Source organism: Puntigrus tetrazona, unplaced genomic scaffold (assembly GCF_018831695.1).
Source record: "Puntigrus tetrazona isolate hp1 unplaced genomic scaffold, ASM1883169v1 S000000148, whole genome shotgun sequence".
Classification (NCBI taxonomy): Eukaryota; Metazoa; Chordata; class Actinopteri; order Cypriniformes; family Cyprinidae; genus Puntigrus; species Puntigrus tetrazona.
Genome location: NW_025047824.1, coordinates 710,001 through 716,409, shown reverse-complemented (window position 1 = coordinate 716,409; position 6,409 = coordinate 710,001).

Sequence of the window (6,409 nt, the reverse complement as noted above, 5' to 3'; positions counted from 1 at the left end):
ATGTTTTATAAATAAAATTAAATATAAAGATTTTAATGATAAATATATACTTAAAACCCATGGCAACTTACAAAAATAATGTTTTAGCACTAAAACTAAAAAATAAATCAAAGCTGAATAGAATAAAAAAAAGGAAAGAAATGTACAAAAGATCAAAACGATCTAAAGCATGAGGTGAGAGGCCGTTACAATGAAAAATACATGTTCATTTTGAGTGTGTGATGAGTCCGCTGTAAAACGTCCACACACACACACACACACACACACACACGCTTCTCGTCATAATGACGGCCTGAGGACACACTCATCTCGGACGCATCCATAACAGCCTCTGAAATATGACACCATCATATTACCTCATTACATATTCATGAGCATAAACACCGCTCTCCAGGTGTGGCTCGCGTCAACTAAAACCAAATAAAACTAAATACACGTGCATACTAAAGTAGTTAAGTCTTTGGTAATGATTTGGGCTCACGTTTAACAAAAACCCACCAATTCACGATCTCAACAAACAATAACATGGCGACATAATCAACTCAAAACACGACGAGGGTATAAGCCACAAACATTCATCGCCGAAGAAGCTGAATGTTCACAGAGTGCTGTCTCCAAGCATGTTAACAGAGAGTTGAGCGAAGAAAAAGACGCGCAACCGTCCGAGAGAACCGCAGCCTTCTGAGGATTGAGAGTGAACTTCACGAGGAACGGCCTGGGGTCAAGCCTGAGGTCAAGCCTGAGGTCAAGGCATCAAGAGCCACCAGGAATTTGGCTACAGTTGTCGTATTCCTCTTGTTCAGCCACTCCTGAGGCGTCTAACCTGGGCTACGGAGAAGTGGTCCAAGTTGGTTGAAGTCACTGCACCGTTTACAAAGACATTTTGGAGCGCTTCCTTCTGCTGACCAGCTTTTTTGAAGATGCCGATTTCATTTTCCAGCAGGATTTGGCACCTGCCCGCGCTGCCAATAGTTGACCACTGTCAACTCACCTAACCTGAACCACGTAGAGAATCTATGGCATATTGTCACGAGGAAAATGAGAAACAAGAGACCAAAAAATGTAGACGAGCTGAAGGCTGCTGCCAAAGAAACCTGGTCTTCATACCACCTCAGCAGCGCCATAAATCTCCTCCGTGCCATCGATGAGCCAAGTATTGTGCAGTAAATCAACATACTTTCCACGAACTGAAACCGACCGAGAGAACCACAGCCTTCTGAGGATTGAGAGTGAACTTCACGAGGAACGGCCTGAGGTCAAGGCTGGGGTCAAGGCATCGAGAGCCACCAGGAATTTGCCTACAGTTGTCGTATTCCTCTTGTTCAGCCACTCCTGAAACACAGACAATGTCAGAAGCGTCTAAGCTGGGCTACGGAGAAGAACTGGACTTGCCCAGTGGTCCAAGTTGGTAGTTTCCACAGATTGTGATGATTTGGGGTACAATGTCATCTGCTGGTGTTGGTGCATTGTGTTCTTTGAAAACCAACGTCACTGCACCGTTTACAAAGACATTTTGGAGCGCTTCCTTCTGCTGATCAGCTTTTTTGAAGATGCCCATTTCATTTTCCAGCAAGATTTGGCACCTGCCCGCGCTGCCAAATGCGCAAAAAGTCGACCACGGTCAACTCACCAGACCTGAACCACGTGGAGAATCTATGGGATATTGTCAAGAGGAAAATGAGAAACAAGAGAGCAAGAAATGCAGACGAGCTGAAGGCCACAGTCAAAGAAACCTGGTCTTCATACCACCTCAGCAGCGCCATAAACCGATCTCCTCCGTGCCATCGAGGCAGTAATTAAAGTACAGTAAATCAACATACTTTCACGAATTGAATTACTGAAATAAATGAACGTTTCCACGGCATTCTAATTTACTGAGATGCACCTGTGAGTCAAATATTCTGACACCAAGTCATAATTGCGAGACGAAAAAGTCGGTATTAACAAAAATATCGCTGTTAGGTTTAAATCTTAAACTTTTAAAGTCATAATTAAGAGAACGCAAACATTATTACAAAAGTGAACAATATTTAAAACCGATTATTAGATAAAATTGACATGATCCAAAAACGTTGACAAAAATCTAAATATTGAAATTAGTTTAAAAAGTTGAAAGTATTATATACTTATTAGATAAAGTCTGAAATAAATTATGAAACAATAAATCATCATTACGGAAATAACTAAAAATATAGAAAGAAATCATATTCAAAACTACAAATGACTTCAGCGCTATTGTTTGATTGTTAATACGTTCAGATCGATTGCTAAGTAATCAGCATGAAGATTTCAAGAAGACCACATTAAAAAAAAACATCAGCTGCACCAGCGAGAGCACACAGCGTGTGTGTGTGTGTGTGTGTGTGTGTGTGTGTGAGTGTGTGTGTGTGTGTGAGTGTGTGTGTGTGTGTGTGTGTGTGTGTGTGTGTGTGTGTGTGTGTGTGTGTGTGTGTGTGTGTGTGTGTGTGTGTGTGTGTGTGTGTGTGTGTGTGTGTGTGTGTGTGACAGACGGATGCTGGGGACTGATCTCGTCCCATTAACTCCAGTCTCAGCTGCTATATCCTCAGCTAATTGCTCTGCCGGCGGATCTAACGCATCTCAATCTGCAGACAAACAGACAAGAGCTTCGTTCACAACCGACATTAGACACAAGGAAGCTTAATAACGCAAAAAAAAAAAAAAAAAAGCAATAAGCCATAAGCTGCTCTCATACTCTATTGCTTTTATAAAACACGACAGCTGCAATACAGTAACAGATTCAGATATATATATGATTATAGTTCTTAAAGGAATCACAGTGAACATGTCTTCAGACGAGTAATGCAGTTCTGTTGTTTTTGACTCTTCATCGCTTGCATCATGCATTGTTTGCTTATCATTATGCTTTTTTATCGTGAATATAAACCAGAAGACTTGCGCTAATAGGCCTGAAATATTAGTTATTCAACATTACCGTCTAGTTTTGCGGTCATTTGCAGCTGTAGCTTGATTGAGAGATAAAGAAATAAATACGTAGAGAGCAGACGGTGTTCAAAGTCTCGAACATTAAGAGAACACTTTATATTACAATGTTGCCGACTTTACAGAAACGTTACTTTTGAATGTTCCCTGAACATTCTAAAAACCATTTAAAAATTCATTAGAAGAACTGAATAAATCCAGGAAAGAATGAACAATATATTAACATTTTGTTACTGACTAATAATTACAGACAATCAATAATGAGGTTTTTGACTTTTAGTATGAATATGACAATTTTTTCCAACAGGAAACATCCCTAGGCAATCATAAACACCCCTTACCACCAAATAAAATCATCATGTCCTGTCCTCGGTCCACTGGAGAAAAGCACTTGACCATCAGTCAAACATTCATATATGGACCAAAGTGGCCCATGTTTCGGTGCTAAATAAATCTGAGAATCATCTGCATGGAAGTCATAGTGAATCCAAAATTTCTCAAATATCGAACCTAGCATATAAAGGGAAAATAAAAGTGGTCCCAAAACAGAGCCCTGAGGAACCCCACACACAAGAGGGGCAACGGTAGAAGAATATTTCTCTAAACTGGCTGAAAAGCTTCAATCTTTCAAATAAAAAGACTACTATTCCAGGCCTAAGCCGTGAACGCCAACCTGGTCCCTAAGATCAGTGGTTCTCAAACTCGTCCTAGGGACCCTCGGCCACATGTCTCTCTCAAAGCCCACAAGTCTGGCAGCTGACGAGTCGAATCAGGCGTGTTGAACGAGGGAGACATGCTAAATACGGCCAAAGACGATCGATACGGATATCACCATCAACTGCATAAAACGTAATGATGTCATTAGAAACGCTCAAAAGAGCGGACTCTGTTCTGTGACCTGCTCTGAAGCCCGACTGGAATCTACATTATAGACGACGCTTTGGCTTTTGTAGGGGTGCAAGCACAACGTCGCAATTCACAAGCGCGCCACGATTTGAGACGCAACCCGCGTTAATGAGCCGCGTGACCTTTCAACAGCATCCACGTGTAATGTGACACATTTGCGGCGCATCAGACGTTATCCGACGTTTAACGGGCAGCTACGAGAGACGGGATTTTGGACGAACGAGATTTTGCAACAGCTGCCACCCAGCATGACTCGAAAAGTCCCGGCGTTCGTCGCTTGTTGCGGCCGGGACTGAATTCACGCAGCGTTTTCACATTGCATCGCAGTCTCTCGGGGGCCCATCGCTTTGCTTTGCGACAGTTCAGTTCGTTCGATTCCCAATAATGAACATTTTGCGGGATAAACTCGTTAGAAACAGACGAACAGAAGCCAGCTGAGATGAACGTTGCTTCTGACAGAACTGAAACGGCTGTAATGTGACTAGATACAAATGGCTGAGGCCGGCTGGCGGCTCGGCACCGCATTACGATCACGTTTATAATGGGATATTGAGTCCGCTATTGACCTGTTAATAATGGCGATGAATGGGGTCACGATAGACTCATTATTGCTGTCAGGAAGATCTAGTTAACACACTTCTGAGCGCTAGCAAAGCATGCAGATTTACTGGGGACAACGAATGCAAGATATTTGAGTCCGACTGCAGACCATTTCAGCTGGATACTGTTGTGCTTTTGAAGCTGCTTTAAAACTATTTATTAGTCTAGTAATATCAAGTGATGATACATCGAGTTCTTCCATTTAAATGAATGCTTTTTAAATACACCTTGCATAAGGTAATTGTATTTTTTTGTTTTCTCAGACTACCAGGGAATTTATTGCTGATATTTTCCTCCTCTTACACTTGTTAATGTTAACTGATTTTTTACATTATTATTTACATTTGATCCGTTCGTCGTTTTATTTCATTGCAATTTATTTTTAATTGATTTTGCCGTTTTATTTCATTTCAGTGCAGTGTATTTTAAGTTCAGAACTTTGTTGCTTTTACATTTTGCTCTATTTTATTGACTTTTTATTCCATTTCATTGTTATACTATTTTATGCAACTTATTTTTATTGTATTCATTTTTTGGATTTTTTATTCTTTTTGATTGCAATTGTATTTCATCTGTATTATATTTCCGGTCATGTCACGTTTGATTTAACTCATTTTTGTTTTATTTTCCAATTTTATTTACCTCTCCTCCGGACCCGTTTCTCGCTTTTTCCGTTCCTGCCGCACTGTGAAATATGCAATTTCCCCCCACAGTAAGGCATTAGATATCATTCAAAGACAGGAAAAACGTGTCACCTATGAACTACGTGCCCGGATTGCTGAGGTTCGGATTCTGCGGCGTGTCTGAATTCCCATCAGATACTCCAGCCTGTTAATTCCTCACTCCAGAACAAAGTTTGGAGACTATGACAGATCTCAGAGGCCCGGGAAAAGTAAAGGAGGCCTTAATAATTTATGATAGTCGGAGCTTTTCAAAGTACTCGAGCGAGTCGCGTTTCCCCTGACATTTAATTTGTCTGAAAATCAGCGAGCGTGCAAGTCTGATTATCTCGACGAGCGCCACCTCTCCACAAATCTGCGCTTTCACCATCGCTGAACATCTGAAGCTCTGTCAATATCGCGAACCGGTGCGTGACCACCAGAAAATAATGACGCATCTGATCAGGCTGCGTCCGCATCTGAGCGTCCTGATGGTTTGCTCTTTCACGCCGTTGAACTGCGTAATGCAGATAAATGACTTAACCGTGGTGTTACCAGAACAAACACGGCCATGCATGGTGCAGCACATAAACACCAGCGCGTTTCATGCATGCATAGCATGCAGAAGCATATTGATTTAAACTGCACGCGCATGCACGTGAGAGAAAGAAACCGCAATCCAATAGCATCGAATTTTGGATGCGCAGGTGAGATAATTAATTTCGTATTGATATATATATATACACTTCTGCTGGATCATTTAACAGCATCCTCTGATTTAGAGCGCGAGCGGGAGAGTAGAAATGATTTGTGCCGTCTGTCGGGGGAACCGAAAGTATGAAATATATGTTACAGATCTCATTATTTTAGGTTCTACCTTGAGCAGATATATGCTGCGGATGATGTATGCGTTTTCGCAGAATGATACGAGGGTCGTTTAGAATGCATTTGATTGTAAATGAGTCGTGAAATGGAAATTGTGGTGTTTAATGTAGAGTAAAGGCGGTGGGTGTGTGCTCAACTTTGACCTGAGACTGAATGACATTGAGCTGCTTCGTATGACGTTGAAGCAGCACGCGACTCAATAGCGCCTCCAAGCGGTCCCGTGGTGCAACTGAGCCAATGGAGACCTCCGGAGGGGCATGTTGTCACAACGTTCACCTGTTGAGATTGAAAAAGAGGTGAAGTTGGAGAGAAACACACCCGAAACGCAATTTTTTAAGCCCACAAATAAGCCCCAAATCAACAAAACCCACATACGAGGTAGGAGAAAAAATGATATG